Raw genomic sequence first — 22600 nt, forward strand, 5'->3', positions numbered from 1 at the left:
GAGCATAAATCTAAATTTCAGAGCTTCCAGTTAGGATATATTTGAAAGTCTGTAATTTGGTGTTACTTTTCCAATTAGGATAATGAATAACATAACATCTGTATAACGTATAGTTACAGTTTACATAAACTGTAGTATATATTTGCATTATATAATGTATGTTTGTATAATGTATATAATGTATATTTACATTATACAATTCATGTATAATTACAGTTATATAAACTGTACAGAAAATTTCTGTATACTTTTCTCATTTTTCATCATAATGGTTGAGTGACATAGGCATTTTAGATGTGGGGAGACTGCAGTCCGAGAAGGTTAGGTTGCTTAACTAACCCTGCTAACCTAAGCCTGAGCTGTGATGTGATCCTGGATTTGCAATCACAAACTGGCAAACTTCTGTTCTCTGTTGAATGCTTCTGTTTATTTGTTTTTAAGAAGTTTTTGACCAAGCACCGTGGCTCACGCTTACAGTATCAGGACTTCGGGAAGCCAAGACGGCCAGATCGCTTGAGACCAGGACTTTAAGACCTATCTGGGCTGCATGGCAAAACTCCATCTCTACAAAAAATACAAAACTTATTGGGCATTTTGGTGTGGGCTGTAGTCCCAGCTACTTGGAAGAATGAGGTTGTCGCAGCAATCAGCCGTGTTTGTGCTACTGCACTCTAGACTGGGAGACAGAATGAGACTGTGTCAAAAGCAAAAATAACAAAAAACAGTGGTTTTTCTAGCACACTTAACGAGATTGTTTTTAAAAATGCACAAACTAGTACTTTTGGAGTACTAGCACAGAAATGTGTAATTTTACTATCAACTTTTCTCCTAAGAAATCAATTTTTTCATTGTCTGAAAGAGCTAGAGTTACCTGTCTGTCAAGGATATTTTCCACAAGTACCCATAGGCAGTTTTGAATTTGTGGTTCATTTCACCTTTTTATGACTCCAGAAATTAAATGATTCTTGGCTGTACATCAAAAGATGATTATGTAGTTATTATTTATTTTTATAGCTCAGATGAATCTGGTACTAGCTCCATTATAGTGCACATCCCATCGGCCAAATGAATACAATCTGGAAATAAGACATGCATTTTTAATAGTAATAACGCAATAATTCTGCATTTTGTGTAGGTGTACCAGGGGCTACTTAAGTGAGGTTTAATGTCAGTTGTGAAACACTGCAGTGCCCTTACTGGAATCCGGTGATAGTCACATTTATTGGGTTGTTTCATGAAGCCAGATGTAAACAATCACTTCAGAGGAGGACATACTAAGTATGGACTTGTGCATTATTTTTCTCAGCTATATATAGTACTGTATAGTAAAAATAAGCAGCACAGACCTTTCTTCTGTTTCTAGAGTGACAGGCATTCTGAGATATTGATAGGAATACAAATAGACATCATTAAATGCTTTACCCATGGCTTTGGGCCCAAGTATCGTTATCTGAAAGCATTTAGAATGAGTAAGTAAAAGCCAAGAAAATTTACAAATCTCATTTTAGAGAATAATTACAGTTATCCATCACTGAACTACTGGCAAGTAATGGTATTGCCTCATTGGATTTTATCCCTTTTTATGACTCTGGCTGTTCCTCAGGTGTAAGGTCTGTAAGCCATCAAGTGAATTGGAAGGGTCAGGAAGACTAGAGGCCCAGAATGACTTCAAGAATCAGCATATAAAAGAGCATGGGAACGATATGGAGAACTAGCTGAAATATTTGGAATTTGTGTGTGCTGAGCTGTGTGAAGATTGCTACCCAGTACTAATCATATTCCAGAAGATGGGTTAATATATGATCATTAGCATTTATAATAACATGTAAGTTCTACTCTGGGCTACCTGATGTAGGAGACTTTATTAGTTACTCAGGGCTGCAGGAACAAGGTCTACAAATCAGGTGACTTAAAACAACAGATATTTATTAACTTATAGTTCTTGAAGCTAGAAGTCCAGAGTCAAGATGTCAGCAGAGCCAGCTCTAGGGAAAGATTCCTTCTTTGTTTCTGGTGGTTGTCAGCAATCCTTGGCTTGTAAATGCATCACTCCAATCTCTGCCTCTATGTTCACATGGCCTTTACCTGGTAAGATGAGGTCCAAACTTCCCACTTTATATAAGGACAGCAGTCATTACCTTAGAACCTCCCGTAATCCAGGAAGACTTTATCTTAACTTGGTTGCATCTGCAAAGACTCTTTGTCCAGTTTAACAAAGAGCATACATTTTAATTCAATGGCTTTAGAGGTTAGTGATATTGAAAATATAATTATGTATTTTTAGAACCAGTATGAAATATGTGTTTATTAACTATTACACCATAACGAATCACTGCAAAATGTAGTAGCTTAAAACAGCCATTTTGTTATATCTCAGGATTTTGTGGATCAAAATTTGGATGGAGTTTGGCTGGGCAATTCTTCATGTGGTATCCATGGTGGTATCCAGGTAGTGGCTTAGCTGGAAAGTGAAAAATGGCTTCATTCACAGCTAGAAGTCTGGGCTTGGCTTAATCTCTCTCATCCTCCCTGTGAGCTCGGGACCTTTCCACACACTCTCTCTAGCAGAGTAACCGTATATCTTACATGACACTTCAAGGCTCTAAGAGCAAGTAATTAAAGAGACAGGAACTAAAATCTCATAGGCATTAATAAGGGACAGGCTCCCAAAATGGCACTGTATAGCTTCCATAATATTGTTCGTCATTATAGTCACAAAGTACCCTGAGATTTAAGGGGAGAGGCCTAACTCTCTGTGGAAAGACTATTGTTCACAGATTGCTGACATTTCTCCCATCTTTGAAAATCTCATGCCAGCAGGGCGCAGTGGCTCACAATTGTAATGCCAGCACTTTGGGAGGCTGAGGTGGATGGATCACTTGAGGTCAGGTGTTTGAGACCAGCCTGGCCAAAATGGTGAAATCCTATCTCTACTAAATTGCAAAAATTAGCTGGATGGCTCATACCTGTCATCTCAGCTACTTGGGAGGCTGAGACACGAGAATTGCTTGAATTTGGGAGGTGGAGGTTGCACTGAGACAAGATTATCATGCCACTGCATGCCAGCCTGGGTGACAGAGTGAGTGAGATTGTCTCAAAAAAACAAAAAAAAAAAAGAAAAAAGAAAAAAAGAAAGAAAAGAAAATCTCATTCCATCAGAGCCCTGCCTTGAATTTAAGAAGCCGATACAATCAGGTCTATGTAGAGATGAGACCCTTTGTGTATGTTTTCTTTGCATGTGAAGACCTGTAGACTATAGGAGTAAATTTTGTGTACTCCACACAACATATCAGAGAGGAGTAGATTCTTCTTTTCAAGAAAGAAAATGGAAGCGTGTTCCACAGTAATTCTAAAATCCAACCTGATGCAGGTCCCTAGATCCTTACCTAGGGTCCAGTCTTGTTTCCTGGAAACTATTGAGCTGAGTCTCAGTCTATTTTTCCATAAAAGCTTTACAGGAACCCTGTGTATCAATGATGATTGAGACCATTAGAGAAATCCATATACACATTTGGTTCTGACATAGTCCTTTTTTGCTGGGACTTAGGGCTTTCTGGGGAAATGAAAAGAAGTTAGAAAGTGTTCATCAGGCATTCTTAAAATTCTTAGAGATATATCCTATGATTCCTAGAAGTCCAAGTAGGCTTACCTTCAGATCTTTCTGAGAGGTCAACAAAAGAACATCCACGAGCTTTAAAGCCATGTTGTAAAGGTAGTAGCAGCAGCTCGGAGTTAACCCTTGTCCTGAGATCATTTTGAACTTTGAAACTCTATTGCTGGGAGAGCCTGGGAATGAGAAACAATTTTACCTTCATATCCAGCATGTTCTGGTCCTTTACACTTCCTACGAACCTTGATGCAAACACAAGTTTATTCTTTAGCCCATTCCTTTCCATATTTTACCCTAGGCAGCTAGGAACCAGTTGGCACTTTCTCCATTTTGCCTGTTAATCTTCCTTGCCAGACCTTTGTAGAAGTCCGTCAAGTTTCTTATCATGTACAACACTAATGCTAAACTTCTGCCAGCACAGAACAAGTATCCCATGTTTTCCAGCTTCCGATAGCATGTATAGTGTACTGTAGTATACTTCTCCAGTCCACTGACTCAAATGTTAATCTCCTTTGGTGACACCCTCACAGACACACCCAGGACCAATACTTTGCATCCTTCAATCCAATCAAGTTGACACTCAGTATTAACCATCACAGCTCCTGACACAGAGTTGTCAGACAGAGGCTCTCCACTCTCAGTAGTTGGCATTACGAAGAGTCTAGGCCGGGCATGGTGGCTCATGCCTATAATCCCAGCACTTTGGGAGGCGGAGGCGGGTGGATCATGAGGTCGGGAGATCGAGACCATCCTGGTCAAAAAGGTGAAACCCCGTCTCTACTAAAAATACAAAAGTTAGCTGGGCATGGTGGTGCGCACCTGTAGTCCCAGCTACTCAGGGGCTGAGGCAAGAGAATTGCTTGAACCCAGAAGGCAGAGGTTGCAGTGAACTGAGATTGCGCCATTGCACTCCAGTCTGGGTAACAAGAGCGAAACTTGGTCTTAAAAAGAAAAAAAAGAAGAGTCTAAAGAATGAGGAGAAGCTTCCTGTGATTAGACCATGAGGAAGAACATTCCAGATGGTGGTTAAAACATAATGCGGAAGTTCTGGGGTCAGAATGTGGTTGCTGTGTTTGAGCAACTGAAACCCCAGAATGAGTGATGCCTAGAGAGTGAGTTAGGTGAGAGACTGCCTGGGATGAGAGAGAAAGGTAGACAGGAACTGATCTAACAGGGCCTACTAAGCCATAGTAAGGAGTTTAGAGTTTCTTCTTTTCCTTAGCCAGATAGGAAGCTATTCAAGTGTCTTTGCAGGAGAGGGCAAGGTCTGATTTATATTTTAAGATGCTCAGTCTGACTGCTGGTTGGAGATTGAACCGGGGTGGAACAGAAGTGGAAGTGGTGAGTACACTGGGCTTATTCCTTTTGAACGTCCATGGATGAAGTTTCAGCTTCTACACTGACCATTTTCTACGGAATTTTTGGTTCTTGTAAGTTAAATTGAACATATAAATATGGAAAAACCTTATATTTAAATTTAAAAGGCCAGGGTTTAGTTTTGTTTAAACTATCCTGTAAATAGAAGTTTGCAAAATGAGATTTATCTTTTTTTTTTTAAACTTGTAGATTGCTTTAAATTTAATTCTGATTTTCCCTTACAAATGGTAATAAATGGAGTCAGAAATCAACATGTGTTTATATACATACTCTGTACTCCAAGTGAAAAAGTAATGTGTATATTTTCTTGAAGAAATGATGTTATAATGTAAAAACTCAGGGCTTATTGTTAAAGAAAAAGAAAGCTAACATTTGCTAAAATGGTAAGGAAGACTTTATTTTGTATTGTGATAAGTGTTAAAACTATCAGAATTGGGGAAGTAAATGGGTCTCAACTGCAAATACACATCAAGACAAGTGGAGATTTATGTCATCAGGACAAAAAGGTGTAATACGTTTTCCTCACCCAACACAAGGGTCTAGTTGACACTGATATGGCAAAAGACAAATTAATAAAACAAGAGTATAACAAATTTATTTCACAAAGTTTTATGTTACATAGAAGCTTTCGGGAAAACTGTATTTTTGTTTTTTAATTTATTTTTTTATGTTTAGGTTTGATGAAGAATAGCCATGTAGAAATATAATTAGACAAAAAGTATATGAGATAATGATTATAAACCTAAGGCAAGGGAAGCCAGCCAGGACTGTGTGTTCCAATTCTTCTTGGCCTCTCTTTTTCGAATTTTTTCCTCCTGGGTATGGGCCCAGACACCTATCAAATGAAGGTCTTCACGGAGAAAGGAGAAGGTCAGAGAATGACATTTTCAGGTTTTATGGCTTTCTCTGGGGGAGAGGAGTTCTAGTTTCTATGACCTACCTTGGGGAAAAGGAATTCTAATTTTTATGGCCTGCTTTGGGGTGAAATAGGGGCAAGAGAAAGGAGGGCAGAAGAAGGTCAGAGAGAACTTCCTGCTTTTGAGAACCTGACAGCCCCTTCAGAAGTTCAAAGTCCTCAGCATGCCAACTCACCGTACTTTGGAATATCACAATCTGAGCTGCAATGATAGCCAAGAAGCAGGCTTGGAGGTGGTAGAGGATGGAAAACTCAGAAGCTGGGACATCAAGGGTAGGGAGAATCTTGCTAAACTAACATAATAGGATGCCTGCTGAGGGCAGGCTAGGGTGATCAGATATGAAGGATGGGGGGATTCTTTATAATCTAAGGAGCATTCTTGCTGAGACTGGGATATGCAGCCTTCCCAAGGATGGTGGTTTGTGGGGATGCAAGGTTGAGGCATTGTCAGGAAGAGGGCACAGGGGAGCCTGATGAAAGTTTGATCAAGGGGAGTGTCTTGTTGTCGGCATTCATTCTTCAAAGCAGACATGAGATACAGCTGCTACAAAAAAAGACAGATTGATGTTTATATTTTATGTGCTGCCCATTAAAGTACTTACAGTTTTATTTTTCTAGAAATTGTAACTACATAATTTGGTGTTATTAGATTACCCTTGGTAACACTTGGCTACAGCAAGTTTTCTGTGCTGTTTATTTGAGAATTCATAGGATATTCAGACAGCTCACTTGTTATCCATTAATTTGAGCTTTTAAGACAAGTTACACAAGTGTCAATGGGGAATTTGAGCCATTTGTGTATGTACTTATGAATCCAACAGGCTTGGTTTTTGGGTTCTGTGGTTAGACCGTTTCTCTTACTTAAAGTACATGATTTGGTTTCAAAGATATTTATGATTTTAATTTTATTAAAGAAAATCAAGAATGTAATATGAGTCCCCATGCTGTGGGCATCTGGGCTTGGATGACATGTTAACAATAACAGTTAGTCTAGATGAAATTCATTCTAGAAGTAATGCACCTTGTGAGTTAGAAGCAACCTTGAAGTGCATGTAATCAAAATCCCTTATTTTACTCACTGAGAGGCAAGAGAGGTCACATTGCTACTTGGTAACTCTTTCTGTCAAGTTAGAGCATCAGAAGCAATTTATTTGAACTACAGTGGATTAACTCTCCAAAGAAATTACCTTTGCTCAAATATGATTCAATAAAATGCCTTTAACCTTTATCTAGAGCTGCTGCATTTTTTCAAGATGAAGAGGCAAACCTGATGGTTTTTTGTATGAAGATCCACAAGAAAAAAATTCTTTTGAAAATTTAATGCCAGAAAGCAAAACAAAACAAGCAGAAACTACACCTCTTGTGAATAATTGGCAGGCTTTCTTTTGACCTCATGAGGCCCATGAGGTTCATTGTGTTTCTCCTTTTCACTTTGTGTCCAGGGCCTGTGGAGCTGAATGACAAAGGCTAAGGAAATTTTCTCCCTTTTTACTCTATGCTGTTTCTTGTTTCCCATTCAACTTTCCTCTGTGCTTTTGTATGTAAATTTTTATTCCAAGCCACCCCACAAATGCTTTTTGAAAGCTATTAACCTATAAAGTATTCAGAAATAAATGCTCAGTGATAAAGTCAAGACTAGAATCCAGATCTATCTCCCAATGCAAATTTCAATCCATTCTGTCACGATTAAAAAGGCATTCATATCTCCGACAATTCTTTTCTCAACAGAAAAAAAAAATGTTTCCAATGTTTGTACAAAAGGGAAATATAAAATACAAGGTGTCTAACTCCCTCTATAATTTTGGCTCAAATTTTAAAACTTAGCAATTGCACCTCTCAACCACCAAAAAAAAAAAAAAAAAAGAAAGGGGGGAGAGAGAGAGAGAGAGAGAGAGAGAGAGAGACAGAGACAGAAAACAAAGTAAAAGGAAAAGAAGAAAAGGAAATCTTTCTTACTGTTTGTTTGCTTTGGAAATTTGGAAGTATATTATTTTGTTGGCACTCAGAGCTGTGCACAGTCCTGGTGGAAAAGTCTATATATTCACAATGAAGCTTGGAACAGGCTTGGGTATCCTTCTGAATACAGATTATATGTACAAAGCCCAGTGCAATAGAAACCTTTTAAATCAAGCTTTTCCTCTGTAACAAAAGTGTCTAGTCTCTCGATTCCTGAATCCATTAATGCCCTTTGAGTGTCACCCAGTCACATACTGCTGGGCATCAGGTTGCCTTTCCAGTGTGGAAGCCTGAGACTTCTGCACAAAGGAACTCTTAGAGCTCTTGATGTTTCTCATCTGGTGACACCGAATTACAGGGCTTCTCTTTTATTGAAGTGCTGACGGGAAGAAGGGTTATCACAGTAGCCCCAGCCAGTGTGGCACAGCTGCCCGCATTCTTTGTAATGTTCTTTGAAAAGAATATATTAATAATGTCCAAAGTTGGGTCAGGCTGTCAGTCAGAATTCAGAAAGAACTACCCTTGAGAGGTTAAGATTCACTTTCTTAAAATCAAGTGGAAGTCACGGTAGATATTAGAAGGATGGAACAAGGCATACTTTAATATAACTATCAATGTGCCAATAATAGACATTGTGGGGGGAGAAAATGGGAGTATCATACTTACAGGAAGCATGTCTGATGAGAACTCAGAGAGTGGAAAACACAAGTGTGGGATATTATTTGGATTTCTAGCTATTGCATAGCATCTTTCCATTTTCATTATTATTGCAGACTGAAACCAAATATTCTTAGCTATTAATCCTTCAGAAATCACTTTGGAGATTGCGTAAGAGTACATACTCCAGAGGCTGACTGACCATATCTAAATTCTGGTTTTGTAACATAGCTCCTGGCTACCCTGGGCAATTTAAATAAACTGACTTTGCCTTACCTCTTCTACAAAATGGGGGTAATAATAATGCCTATTATATAGGATTGTTGTGAGGGATAATTGAGTTAACATTTGTAATATTTATAAATTACCTAGAATTCTTGCCTAGAGGTCTGCCTTATTTGAGTTGTGGTTATTTTTATAAATGTATCCTATCTACTCAGGTGATAAATTATTTTTATTTCAACATTGTTCTCTCATGTGTATACATAAAACTAACATAAAATTTACTATTCTGTAGTCACTTTGAACATCTCATGTAACAAACATTTAAAAAAATAAATGTATACTTTGCTGGAGGCAGTGGCACACACCTGGAATCTCAGCACTTTGGGAGGCCAAGGCAGGAGGATTGCTCAAGGTGAGGAGTCTGAGAACAGCCTGGACAACACAGCAAGATCCCATGCCTTCAAAACAATTTTTTTTTTTTTTTTAGTTAACTGGGCATGGTGACACATGCCTGTAGTCCCAGCTACTCAGGAGCCTAAGGTGGGAGAATTGCTTTAGTCCAAGAGTCTGAGGTTATAGTAAGCTCTGATCACACTGCTGAACTCCAGCCTCCATGACAGATCAAGTCTCCGTCTCTGAAAAGAGAAGTACACTTTTGTTCTGTTTATAGAAACTTTTGAATTTGAAAGTGAGTATGAAATTGCTGTAGTATAGAGACCGCATTTGATTCTTTATGGATGAATAAGGTTGTTATTATGGTCAATGGATAATTAGTATCCAAGTGATATTTAACATTTTAAAAGTTGATGTTATTATTAGAGAATTATGCAAATAGAAGACAAGAAAGAAAACTGGAAAAAGCATTTCATCTTGACGTGAAAGTTCGGACCGATTGTTGAGATTCAGAAATCCATTTGACAACCAGGCTGTTGGGTGGAGGGTTCTTGTGGCTTCTGAGGCACCACAGTGCTGGAGCTGAATCTTGATGGACTCATCTGAAACACAAATAAGGAAATCACTTCTTTGAAATAAGTTTAAAAGAACATTAAATGTCAGGTAGCTCAACCTCTATGACTTCTATTTAGAACAGTTGATGTAAATGGGAAATGTAATGTACATAAGTGCATTATGTAATTACGTACATATATTATACATAAGTGCATAGTTCATACTACATTTCCAGATGTCTACTTTATGAATTATTGTTATCACAATAGTACTCATGTTTGTAATATTTCAAAGCTTTATACACAGGGAGGAGAGTGATAAAAGGCATTTTAAAATGAGAACACTAGATTACCCTTATTTAGCTAGGTAGCTTAATATTTTTATGTAGCTTTTCAATATAAAATGGTACATTATATTTTCTCTCTTCTACACTATTGCTTTCCTTTATGAGTTGGGAGCGAGAAGGGTGAACTGTGTGATTTAGTAAGTACTTTACACTTCTAATTGCTGTGTGTTTTATCCTGCAACCCAGTTGCCCATAGATATTGACTGCTGTCCAGTTTGCTAAACCACTGTTAAAACTAAGAAATTTGGAATCTTTCTTAGTTCCATATGAATTTTAACATTTTTCTTTATCTTTCTGTGAAGAATGTCATTGGTATTTTGATAGGGACTGCATTAAATTGGTAGATAACTTTGAGTAGCATAGACATTTTAACAATATTAATTTTTTCAATCCAATCAAACATATTTTTATTTATTTGTGTCCTTCTTATTTTCTTTCATCAGTGTTTTATGGTCTTCATTGTGGTGATCTTTAACAACTTTGGTTAAGTTTATTCCTACTTATTTTATTTTATGTTTTTGGTAGCTATTGTAAACGAAATTGCTTTCTTGATTTCATTTTCAGTTATTTTGCCATTGGTGTATAGAAACACTACTGGTTATTGCCTGTTGACTTTGTATCCTGTAGCTTTACTAAATTTATTTATTAATTAAAACAGTTTTTTAGTGGTGGGCATGGTGACACAGCCACCAAAATGTACATATATGTATATATATGTATACATAGTATATGCATACATATACATATATATATATACACTGTATATGTATATGTGTATATGTACATACGCATGTGTACATATATATATATCTGGAATATATATACCAGATTATATTTAATCAAGTCATTTGCAAATAGGGACAGTTTGACTTCTTTCTTTCCAACTTAGATGCCCTATACTTTACTTCTTTTGCCTAATATTTTGGCTAGAACTTCCATTACTATGTTGAAAAAAAATAAAATATGTGTGTTTTCCCACACATATACACAGTGGAATACTATTCAGCCATAAAACAGAATGAAACCCTGTCATTTGCAGCAATATGGATGAAACTAGAGAACAGTATGTAAGGGAAGCAAGCCAGGCCCAGAAGGAAAAACATCATATAACTTCAATCCTATGTGGAATATAAAGAAGTTGATAGCATAGAAGTAGGTAGTAGAATAGTTGTTACCAGAGGCAGGGGAGGGGAGAGTGGAGAGGAAGGTGGGGAGAGGTCAGTCAACACGTGCAAAGTTATAGTTAGCCAGGAAGAATAGGTTCAGGTGTTCTATTTCCCAGTAGGGTCAATGCAACTAAAGTAATGTATATTTCAAGACAGCTGAAAAAGAGGATCTTGAATGTTGTTACCGCAAAGAAATGATAAATGTTTAAAGTGATCGATGTGTCAGTTACCCTTATTTGAACATTTTATAGTGTATACATGTTTTGAAATATCACACTGTACCCCATAAATATGTACAATTATGATATTTCAATTATAAATAAAATAAAAATATTTAAAAATCTAAGAAATTTGGAATTATGAAGTATACCATATTAGCCAATAAATTACAAGATTTCAATGATTTGTAGACCTTATACAGCTACAAAACTAGCACATTCTATTTTATGCATTAAAATGATCTTAGAAATAATTTATCACATGCGTATTTTAAGGGCTTTGAAATCAGACACATGCAGAAGAAATGAGTCCAGTGTGAAGAGAAATGAGCCCTCCTATTTTGAAGGTCTGGAAATGGCATGACCTGGATATTACTGAGTCTACCAAAGCCTTTCCTTTTAGACATCATGGGAACTGTTCTATGTCCCACTAGAAAGGCTGACCTGAGTCTTATTCTACATTAGCAGTTCACCACAGAACCATCAGTGTTACTGCAAACTATATGACTAAGATTTAATTTTCTGAGATTTATGGAAAAGATAGTGTGCAATAATTCAGTGACCAGCACAAGGTATTTGGAATAGGTACAATATCTGCTTGATAGTCTACTCCAGGAGCAAATGAATGATATAAAGTCCCCACTTTACCTTCATTTATTATGGTCAGTCTGAAAATCTTAATGACAGGTGACAATTTAAACAGGAGAACTGAGGATGTTTAGAGTAGTGTCTGAAGAGCCAACACAAGGATGTTCCTGTGCACAGATAGTTACAAGTGATGCTCTCACATGCAAACTATAAGTTGCTTCTGGAGGGTGTGGTCGTAACAGGATTTTAATGTGAAGGCAACTATAGTAAGTTCAGTTTACTAAAAGCAGAGAGTCCTTGGCTTATCCATGTGTTGCATAACTTAAAGTTACATTTCTATGAAGAAAGATAGGAGATTTGGTTCAATTCATTCCATCCAAAGAGAACAATGAATTGGTGCTTGTGAGAACCTTGGAAGCTCGTGATGCTACCAACATAAGGGCTTCAGTAGAGAGAAAAGAAATTGTTGGGCATCTCCAGATATGAGTCTTGCCTTTAAAAAAAAATGTATCAGGCCGGGCATGGTGGCTCATGCCTGTAATCCCAGCACTTTGGGAGGCCGAGGCGGGTGGATCACGAGGTCAATAGATCGAGACCATCCTGGTCAACATGGTGAAACCCCGTCTCTACTAAAAATACAAAAAAAATTAGCTGGGCATGGTGGCGCATGCTTGTAATCCCAGCTACTCGGGAGGCTGAGGCAGGAGAATTGCCTGAACCCAGGAGGCGGAGGTTGCCGTGAGCCGAGATCGCGCCATTGCACTCCAGCCTGGGTAATAAGAGCGAAACTCCATCTCAAAAAAAAAAAAAAAAGTATCAGAAAAGCTTAGAATAAAAAGATTTATTTCCATTTTCAAAGATCTAAAGAGATTATCTGAGAATTGATAGAGTTTCAAAGGCATATCTTGACTACACAATTACAAATTATCTGAATGAAGATCAAAAAGTAGACATTTCTGTGGAAATATAAGTAGATCTTTAATAAATTCAACTTTTAAAAGGAAAAATACATAAAAATATCAAAGGAAAATGCACAAATAAACAAGGATTCAAAAACTATGAATAAACATGTAGGAATAATGCCAGACAGACTCAAGTGTAGGATGGGATAATGTTTAAAAATGTAAGTATTTTGCAAAGCTAGTTAGAACACAACTGGCAAGAAAGATATGATAGGCTCATTTCTGGGGTAGATAAGTATGAGGTTGCACAATGACAATGGGAAAGCCAGAGCTACTCATTCTTCATTTCTTCCATTTTATCCTAGCCAAAGAATATACTTTAAGTTGAAGGAAGTGTTAATTAGATAGGGGATCAGACCACCGTATTTGAAACACATAGTATTTAAATGAGTCAAGTCTCAGAAGAATTGTCAGGTCTTAAATAAGTTCGAAGATATGATCTTAGGCTATTAGTATTTTTTTTTTTAGAAATCTCATTGTCCATAAATATGCTAGGATGCCATTGATAGGCAGTCTTGATCCTAATTTCCAACACTTAGGAAAAGGTGAGTTTAAGCAGCTATCTATTATTATCTGTATTAGTCTCCAGCAAAGGACTAATAAATAGAAGACATAAGAAATACTTGGAAAAGAATGTAGGGATCACTAGATAGCCTCATGAGTTCACTAAGACCAAGTCATTCAACGTAAACTATTTGATCTGTTTTGAAGGAATACTAATCCAGGAAGCATGTTTATATTTAGAGATGACATAATATTTTAGACATTGTAGATAAAATTTAAAACTACTAAAATTGACAAAAAATTCTGTTGGCATGCATGATCAAAAAAGACAGCCAAGATACACTTTGTTGGAAATCAACCTCCAAAGCACAGAATAGGAAAATACATGTGTGACAATAGGCAGAGGTTTCAGTTGTTCACAGTTTGTGTGAGAACCTGTTGTGTTTTCTGGTTCCTAAAATAGCTAACACAAATCATAGGCGGCTCTATAGGAGTATATAGCTGAGATGAGCAGAAACTCTCTCCACTGAGCACTTCTCCTCTGGAGTATTTGGCTTACTCTGGGCTATGAATTTTAAGACGAACCCTCATAAACAAGAATGTCCTCAGCTGAGATGACTAAAAACCGTGTTGTATAAGAAACTGTTGAAACCATTAAAGATACTAGTTTGGAAGGAATTACACATGATGACTAGTTTTACATATAAAACAAATAGTTACATTTACTCATTTCTCATCCAAAATGTTGAACTAAGAAATATGAGCCAAAGCCTATCTGTCCTGCACATCAAAGGCAAGAAATGTCTTGCTCGTGCCTGGCTTTTAGAAAATTCCTCTGTGTTTTCAGACTTTCCCTTTAGGTTAGCAGAAATGGTGGTTCCTTCTGCTTCAGCGGCTGTGCAACCCTTGAATAGGTCATTACTCAAACACATGCTGACTTGGAATACGTAATCCTAGTATTAATAGTTATCATTTAAAAAATAACTCCATGTGGATGAAGGAAAAGTTTGAGTATTTTCAAGCCTCATTAATTCTCAGGACTATTGCACATCATCGTGCATTTTCTGCCATACTTAATTGTGCAACAAAAATGTTGGCACAGTTGCTTGGAGGGTCTAGGTGTCTTCCTGTGGAAGTGTGCAATAGGATTATTTAACACTTAATCCCTGTAGGAAGGGTTGGAGCAAGCTGCCTTGCTTCAGAGGGACTGGGAGTCTGGACTGCTGAAATTAGAGCTGGTAATTGATTCAGGAAAAAACCTAACTATATAGGTAAAGGTTAGAACTAAATACAGGTGTTAGAGATGACAGATTGTGATTTGTTCAATTGTTAGAAATTAGTACACATTTAGGGAATAAAACTGGCTTTAAATAGAAAGTTTAGGTAATGTTGAAGAAAATATGAAACTTTAGGAAAAGTGTAATTGGAGAAGCAGAGGTTGAAAAATTTTCTGTGGGTACATACAGTAAAGTACATGCATGTGGTACAGGCCTGGATCCCAGCATACACAGAATGCTAGTTGGGGTCTATCTGGAAAGAATAAGCAGGCCAGGCTCAGTAGGGAGGCTATTAAAGTCCCTGAAATCCTGTTAGGATGAGTTGAAGAGAAAGTAGCCTCTCAGGCTTGTGCCAGCCAGAAGATGAACTTTGAACCCTTCCCAGTCTCAAAGGGTGAGGGCGGATACATCAGCCTTTCTCCAGGTGAAGCCTTGTTTCATCTCTTCCTCCTGCTTTCCCAGGACCTGAAGAGACACATCCACAACTTTTTTATTCCTTTCAGGTTTGGATTTGTGTTCCAGCAAGGGATCTACTTGGCTTGACAAATTACTCTTTATGTTTAATTTTGTGTGATTCAAGATATGTTGCCTTATGAAATTCTTGGGCATAATTGTTGGGAATGTAAATGGTGCAGTCACTGTGAAAAGCTGTATGGCCGTTCTTCAAAACATTCAACAGAATTACAATATGATCCAACAATTCCACTTACAGGTTATATATGCAAAAGAGTTAGGACTCAAACAGATATTTGCACAATCAAGTGCATACCAGCATTATTCACAACAGCAAACAGGTGGAAATCATACAAAAGTCTACTGAAAGATGAATGGATCAATGAAATGTGGTGTACAGTAAACAATGGAATATTGTCCACCCTTAAAACGAGATGAAATTTCAATACATGCAACGACATGCATGAACTTTGAAAACATTATACTAAATGAAATGAGCCAGACACAAAGAAACAAACAGCGTATGATTTGAGTTATATGAGGTAATTTGATTACCTAGAGTAATCAAATTGGTAGAGACAAAAAGTAGAGTGGTGGTTGCTGGGGCCTGAGTCAGGGGCAAATGGGAGATTATCGTTAATGGAGAGAGTTTCAGCGTGGGATGATGAAGAAGAGTTCTGGGGACAAATGGTGGTGACAGCTGCACAACAATGTGAATGTACTTAATGGCACTGAAATGTACTCTTAAAAATGGTTAAAGTGTCAAATTTTATGTGACGTATATTTTAATCATCAAGAAATAGAAATATATTGCCTTAAAGAGTAATGAGCTTTATTTATTTATTATTTATTTAGACACAGAGTCTTGCTCTGTTGCCCAGGCTGGAGTGCATTGCTCAACCTCGGCTCACTGCAAACTCTGCCTCCTGGGTTCAAGCAATTCTCATGCCTCAGCCTCAGGAATAGCTGTGATTACAGGCACTGCCACAATGCCTGGCTAATTTTTATATTTTTAGTAGAGACAGGGTTTCACCATGTTGGCTAGGCTGGTCTCGAACTCCTGACCTCAAATGATCCACCTGCCTTGGCTTCCCAAAGTGTCGTGATTACAGGCATGAGCCACTGCATCCAGCGGAGTAATGAGCTTTTCACCACTGACAGTGATTGAGCAAAGCAATCAAACAGAAGTATCTAAAAACACATATAAAATAAAAATGTAAATAGCATATATAATAAATGTATAAATAAATATATATTAACAATATACTATTACAAGTTATGTAAATGTTAGAATATATAATATAGCCATCCCTTAGTGTTCACTGGGGATTGATTCCAGGATGCCCACAGAGATCAAAATCCAAGGGTTCTAAGCTTCTTTTATAAAATGGCAGAGCATCTGCATACAACTTCTTCACATTCTCTTACATACCTTAATCATCTCTAGATTATTTATAATACCTAATACAATATAAATGCTATATAAAAGTTGTTATATATATTTTTATTTGTGTTATAATTTTTTATTCTTACTTTTACATTGAATATTTTTTATCTTCGTTTGGTTGAATTCACAGATGTGGTACCCGTAGATAGATACAGAGGTATTTTTATATTATAATATATAAAATAAATATACCTATAAATATATAAACATATATTGAAATACATATATCTTGTATATTATAAGAATATACACTTATATTTGTGGTTATTTGTCTTTAAAGCATCTTGTAGTTTGTATAAATTAGACCAATTATAACTTCTTTACTCAGGTATTATATTTATAAAATACAATCAGTTCCTAAACTGAAAAGATGTTATAACAACCAAATAGCATCTTCATATGAAACTGACCAGTTTTTGTGTCTTATCAAATGTCCATTAAATAATTTTTATTGAACTGAATATACTGAAAATGACATTTCAGTTTTTTGGAATTTATGATTGTAAGAGTAGGTAGAACCACCAAGAAGTAATGACAGATTGATTTTGAGATGCTCTGCAGACATCCCGGGAGGCCATGGAAAAAGCAGGTTTACAGAAGTTATGTTCCAGGATGGGGACAGACGTGTTCCTCCTGGGCCGGGTCCCTTTGTGTATGGATGAACACTAGGGATGACGTTAGTAGGTTGGTCAAAGACCAAGTATAAACTGGCAACACTACCCAGGCAGGGAGATGGGATGAAACTATCAGAATAAGCTACGAATTGGAGAGAGGACATATTAGGAAGAGATAGTTGTGTTACTAGGCCAAATCAGACTAATTATGAGAGCAGGAAGGGATGTTTAGGGAAATCAGGCAAGGAAAAGGACAGAGGTGCTTAGACACTGTTGTCAACCACACTCTTTCCCACTGCTGAGCTTCAGCTCAGGCTTAGCCTTCTTTTCCTGTGACCCCCTCATCCCTCAGCACTGATCAGATCTCTTTGCTGAAGCTCCTGAGAAAAGTGACAACTCTCTCCTGCATCTGACACACGTATCTCTCTTAGCACATGGACCATTTTATTCACTCATGCTGATTCCAATATTAGACTTGAAGTGCTTTGAAAGGAGAAGCAACATTTTCTTTGCCTATTCAGGAGTTGTGGAGCAAATGAATCAAATAAAAACATGCACAGACAAGAGATGGTACAATGCATGAGCCCGTCAGAGGCTCTGGAGGATTCTTTGAGGGAAAAGAATTAAGCTGAGCATCATCTTCTAAAATAGCCTCCTCCCCACAACATTAACGATAACTGGCATTTGATCTACATTTTGGGGAGTCAGATAAAAAAGGTTGCTTTTATCTCTTGAAATTATTTTATCTCACACTGTGTGAACCTTAACTGCTAACCACCACGAGGACACTGTGTGTCATGTTTTAATTACAGGTTAGCATAATTAAATTACAGGTGAGCGTACCTGTCTCCCATCTCCACAGCAAATTCTCCAGGTCCACAAAGAGACCGTTCATGTCTGTGGCATGCCCACTACTTTCTTACCTAGGCTGTGGTTGGAAGAAATATTGTAAGTACCACATTGGTATTTTGAAATGAATGAATTAATGATATAAAGCTCAAGGATTTCGCTGCTTAAAAACACCCACTGCATAGCAATAACTCCATTTCGCTTCAAGGAATCAAGCTTCCCATTTTCAGGACATTCAGGGAGACGGATGATTTCTGGGGTCTGTACTAATAGATAGAACAAAAGTCCATCTGCCTCCTTGTTACTTGATCAGCAATAAAATCAAACCAACAGTCTATACCCCCAGGTGTTGTGTAGGCTGTGTCTTAAGGTTAAAAAACTACAAAACCTGAGTGTGCAGCCCAGAGCCCAGTAGGCCTGTGGCATCAGTGTAGAAGACTGTGCTATAGAGCGGTGTGACAGGGCTTAGCCATGCCTTGTTATATATACCCAGGGGAATCTTTGCCTGTTTACAGAAAAAGAAAAAAATAAGCCTAAGACAGGGTTAGTTTAAGTGTAGTTTAATAGGTCCTATGTACATTTTTAGTAAGAAATATTAACCCAGGGATTTTAATGCAATTAGAATTTAAATTCTATTTCTGCAAAGAAATGAGTTTTCATTAACATTACTGATCTGAAAGGATTTCAGAGATCCCCAGACTGCCAACACTTAAATTTGATCCATAGCCTCGATTCTCCTCAGTTTTCATACTTGTATTTATACATTCGTTATTCTCCTATTCATTCATTCAGCTATTATTCACAAATTTTTGTTAATGTATGAATGGTATATTATCTGTTTTTAAGGAAATTAAAACTATGGGATATATCACTAGATTATATCCTCCTCTATCTCATTGAACATTTTAGGAAGGCAGTAATTGATAATGTTTCATTAATTTTTATATAACATCTGTTGCAATCCTTGGCACATAGTAGGAACTCAATAAATACTTATTAATGAATAAATAAATTTCCCACTTTTATAGAGAATTTTTTGTCAAATGTGAGTAACTAATTTTTCTTATCCCAAATGGAGAAGAGCTTTTTTGTGTGACTATTATCGTTGGGATTGAAACAGACACAAAGACAAAATTTAGAATATAAAATAGATAAATTGGTTTAGGTTTTCACAGGCATGATATTAATAAACATTTCAGATGGTGGGAGAAATTTCAAAACTAAAGCTACATTTCAATGGCTCATTAAAAGAAGTGAGTGTGCATGGGGGATTTGCGAGCAAAGGGGTTGATTATAGCTCAATCTGAGATGTTAAGAGAGGATATTTTAACTGAATAGAAGAGATCGTGTCTTGAAAATGGAAAGCATACAGGTTGTTTTTGTTTTAGGAAGGAGAGACCATGAATATCTCAAATCTTTAGAGGAGTGAAATTCTTTTAGAAAAATAACTTTGTGATTAAACAGTAAGAACAAAATATAAGCACCATTCTTGCCATGGTTATTTTTATTTCTAATATAAATTATATGTAATCATCAAGTTATAAAGGGACCTAAAAATCTTTTAGCCTATATATTTTTTTTAATGAGTACAGTGGAAAATATAGAGATTTTTCAAAAACTGGGAAGGCCCTGAGATTTTAGGCTATTTGCAAACTAGCAAGTTAGCTTGTCACAGTTTAATGAATGCTGGTAGAAGACCTAAGACTCCTAGATAGGAGGTAAAAGACAATTTCTTTCCTTTTTCTTTTTTTGAGATGGAATCTCAGTCTGTCACCCAAGCTGGAGTGCAATGGCATGATCTCGGCTCACTGCAACCTCCTCCTCCCAGGTTCAAGCGATTCTCCTGCCTCAGCCTCCCAAGTAGCTAGGACTACAGGCACATGCCACCATGCCCAGCTAATTTTTGTATTTTTAGTAGAGGTGGGGTTTCACCATGTTGGCCAGGCTGTCTTGAACTCCTGACCTCAGGTGATCCACCTCATTCGGCCTCCCAAAGTGTTGGGATTACAGGTGTGAGTCACTGCACCCGGCTGACAGTTTCTTATACACAGGAATGACAATAGCCAATGTGTCAGCATCTGTGCATCCAATTGCATTTCCCACAGGGGACATAAAGAAGGCCCCCTGACACAGGCTGAGCTGCATGGCAGGAGAGCCCTGTGCTTAGGAACCAGGACCTTTTCCAGTGGGTAGAAGGCAAGTCTGCCCTTTCCCCTGGAGGGAGATTTATCTTTATTATACTAGGGAGTAAGCAAGCTATCTCTTTTCTCTGGAGAGGGATACTGCCTTTATCTTCTCAGGCTGTTTGCTTTCCACACACCTTCAAGGACTTCATCCAGAACATAGGGCAGTCAGCACTTCACTGTCAAGATGCACAGAAATGTGAGAGATTCATAGACAGTTGTCTCTCAACCAGAGATGAGCCACTTGTAGAAGACCGCATAGCTATCTTTAAACTGAGGGTTCTTTTCACATCACCATGTTGTTTCCCCATAAACACCTGAAGCCACACCAGCATTTTCAAAATGTGCAGATTCCCATTTTCCAGAATCTTGTTTCTTCCACTAGAGAAGCAAACTTTGAACTCTTTATAGTAAGATTCATGAAGTCATTACAGTTTATGCTGCTTCTAAATATTCAGGTTGTTTTACTGCCTCCCTTGCTTCTAGATCAGCATTGGATAGAAGGTGGCCAGGCATTGCTTAGGCTGATGGAACCAATGTGGTAGTTAAGAATGAGATGGATCCAAATCCTCAGCAAGTCTGAATACAAAGTAACTCAGCATCACAGATCATTCTCCTATTTTCTCAGTTTTTCTAATATTTTTGGCCAGTCTAAATGTATAAAGTCTTAGGGATGTAGAAGAAATTCTGTGGCTTACTTATAACACTTAATTTATAATTTTAATTACCCATACATACTTCAGTCACATACGCAATTAATTGCTATTTCTCCCATCTCCTGGAAAAGTGTTATTCAAATTCTTCACGTGAATTTTTGACATTTAGAGTTACTTTGGGGCCATCTAATGTGGGTTACCAGGACCATCGTTTCTACATTCATGTTAAGTGTTTTTAAAATACAGCAGCTGTTGTTTCTATGCATAAATTTTATCTGAAATATAAATGTATTAGAAGCTTTGTTTTTATATCTGTGTTGTGAATATCTCATGATCTCTAAAATTCAACAATGTAGTCTATGGCTTTTCAAGACAATATTTTAAGACTCTGTGAACAGTAACTTCCAACAGTGGCAGGTACAAGGGCATAACCCTAATGAGTAATCCTAAATCCAGGTAATGCTTCCTAGCCCCATTTTCTATCAACTCATTTAACTGAGCTCCAGAACATCTCAACTAGAATTAGCTGAGGACATTTCACAATAATGCAGCTTCTTCAAAACAAAGTGTCTTGGACCATAAGAAGAATTCCGTCTTTACTAAGAGATGATCCTCACCTTATTATGCATGTGGTGTTAGCTTACCTTAATTAAGTAATTTGCAATTCTAATCCCATTTTTTCTCATTAAAATAAGAAAAACTGTGTATATTGCCAGTGTCTGAGAGTAGTGATGTGTTAGATAAAATAATGAGTATGAAGAGCTACAAACGATAACTTACATGTGTTTGCATACTTGTTTATGATGTTCCTCCCCTGTCACTCTCTATCTTGACTGTTGGCACCCATATCCATCCAGGCACTTAAATTTAAACCTGAGGATAGTCTTTGATTTACTCCCCCAACAAGTCCTGCCAATTTTTACCTTAGTATATCCTCATCTTTATAGTCTTCTTATCCTAACTACCGCTTTGTTCTGGCCTTAATTCATTATGTCTTGGCAGGCTCCATGATCGCCTGAGAGCCTCTTTCTCACACAGCCTTCAGAGTAATCGACATAAAGGTGAATCAAATTGTGTCACTCCTAAAATTAAAATCTTCAAGTTGTTGCCATTTGCTTAAACACACCCAAACTGCATTCTGTAGTTCCAAGTTCTATAAAGAAATTTCCTCTCAAGAAATAATTCCAGGTGAGGCATGGTAGCTCATGCCTATAATCCCAGCATTTTGGGAGGCTGAGGTGGGTGGATGGCTTGAGTCCAGAAATTCAAGACCGGCCTGGGCAACATGGCAAAACCTAGTCTCTACAAAAATTAGCTGGGCATGATGGCTCTTACTTGCAGTCCCAGCTACTTAGGAGGCTGAGGTGGTAGAATTGCTTGAGATTGGCAGGTCAAGACTGTAGTAAACTGAAATACAGCACAGAAAAGGCAGGGCCAGGACTCCAGAGAGGCAATGCAGGCACTTGCTGTGGAGGCAGAATCAGCGTTACTGGCTGGGAGTGGGTGGTTCACGCCTGTAATCCCGGCACTTTGTGAGGCGGAGAAGGAGGGGGATCAACTGAGGTCAGGAGTACGAGACCATTCTGGCCAACATAGTGAAACCCTGTCTCTACTAAAAATACAAAAATTAGCCAGGCACCTGTAATCC

The 22600-nt window shown here is 37.6% G+C and overlaps 1 protein-coding gene and 2 long non-coding RNA genes across 5 annotated transcripts in view; 2 read left to right on the forward strand and 1 right to left on the reverse strand.

Moving 5' to 3' along the window:
* Positions 1-22600, forward strand: part of NKAIN3 (sodium/potassium transporting ATPase interacting 3) — a 722168-nt gene that overhangs the window by 65808 nt on the left and 633760 nt on the right. The gene's annotated exons all lie outside the window — the stretch shown is intronic.
* LOC118148552 (uncharacterized) lies at positions 1851-4613 on the reverse strand. Of its 2 annotated transcripts, none has more exons than XR_004735394.2 (4): positions 4430-4613; positions 3650-3786; positions 3387-3553; positions 1851-2085 (listed from the first exon to the last, which is right to left on the reverse strand). It is a non-coding gene; the product is annotated as an uncharacterized LOC118148552 (long non-coding RNA). The 2 variants fall into 2 exon arrangements; XR_004735393.2 differs by having other exon boundaries at positions 1851-2461.
* LOC108588633 (uncharacterized) overlaps positions 4702-22600 on the forward strand; it is a 69249-nt gene continuing 51350 nt past the window's right edge. Inside the window, exon 1 of the long non-coding RNA XR_004735395.3 lies at positions 4702-4951. This is a non-coding gene — a long non-coding RNA (uncharacterized LOC108588633). The remainder of the gene's footprint in view (positions 4952-22600) is intronic.

This window comes from Callithrix jacchus, chromosome 16, assembly GCF_049354715.1.
Source record: "Callithrix jacchus isolate 240 chromosome 16, calJac240_pri, whole genome shotgun sequence".
Lineage (NCBI taxonomy): Eukaryota > Metazoa > Chordata > Mammalia > Primates > Cebidae > Callithrix > Callithrix jacchus.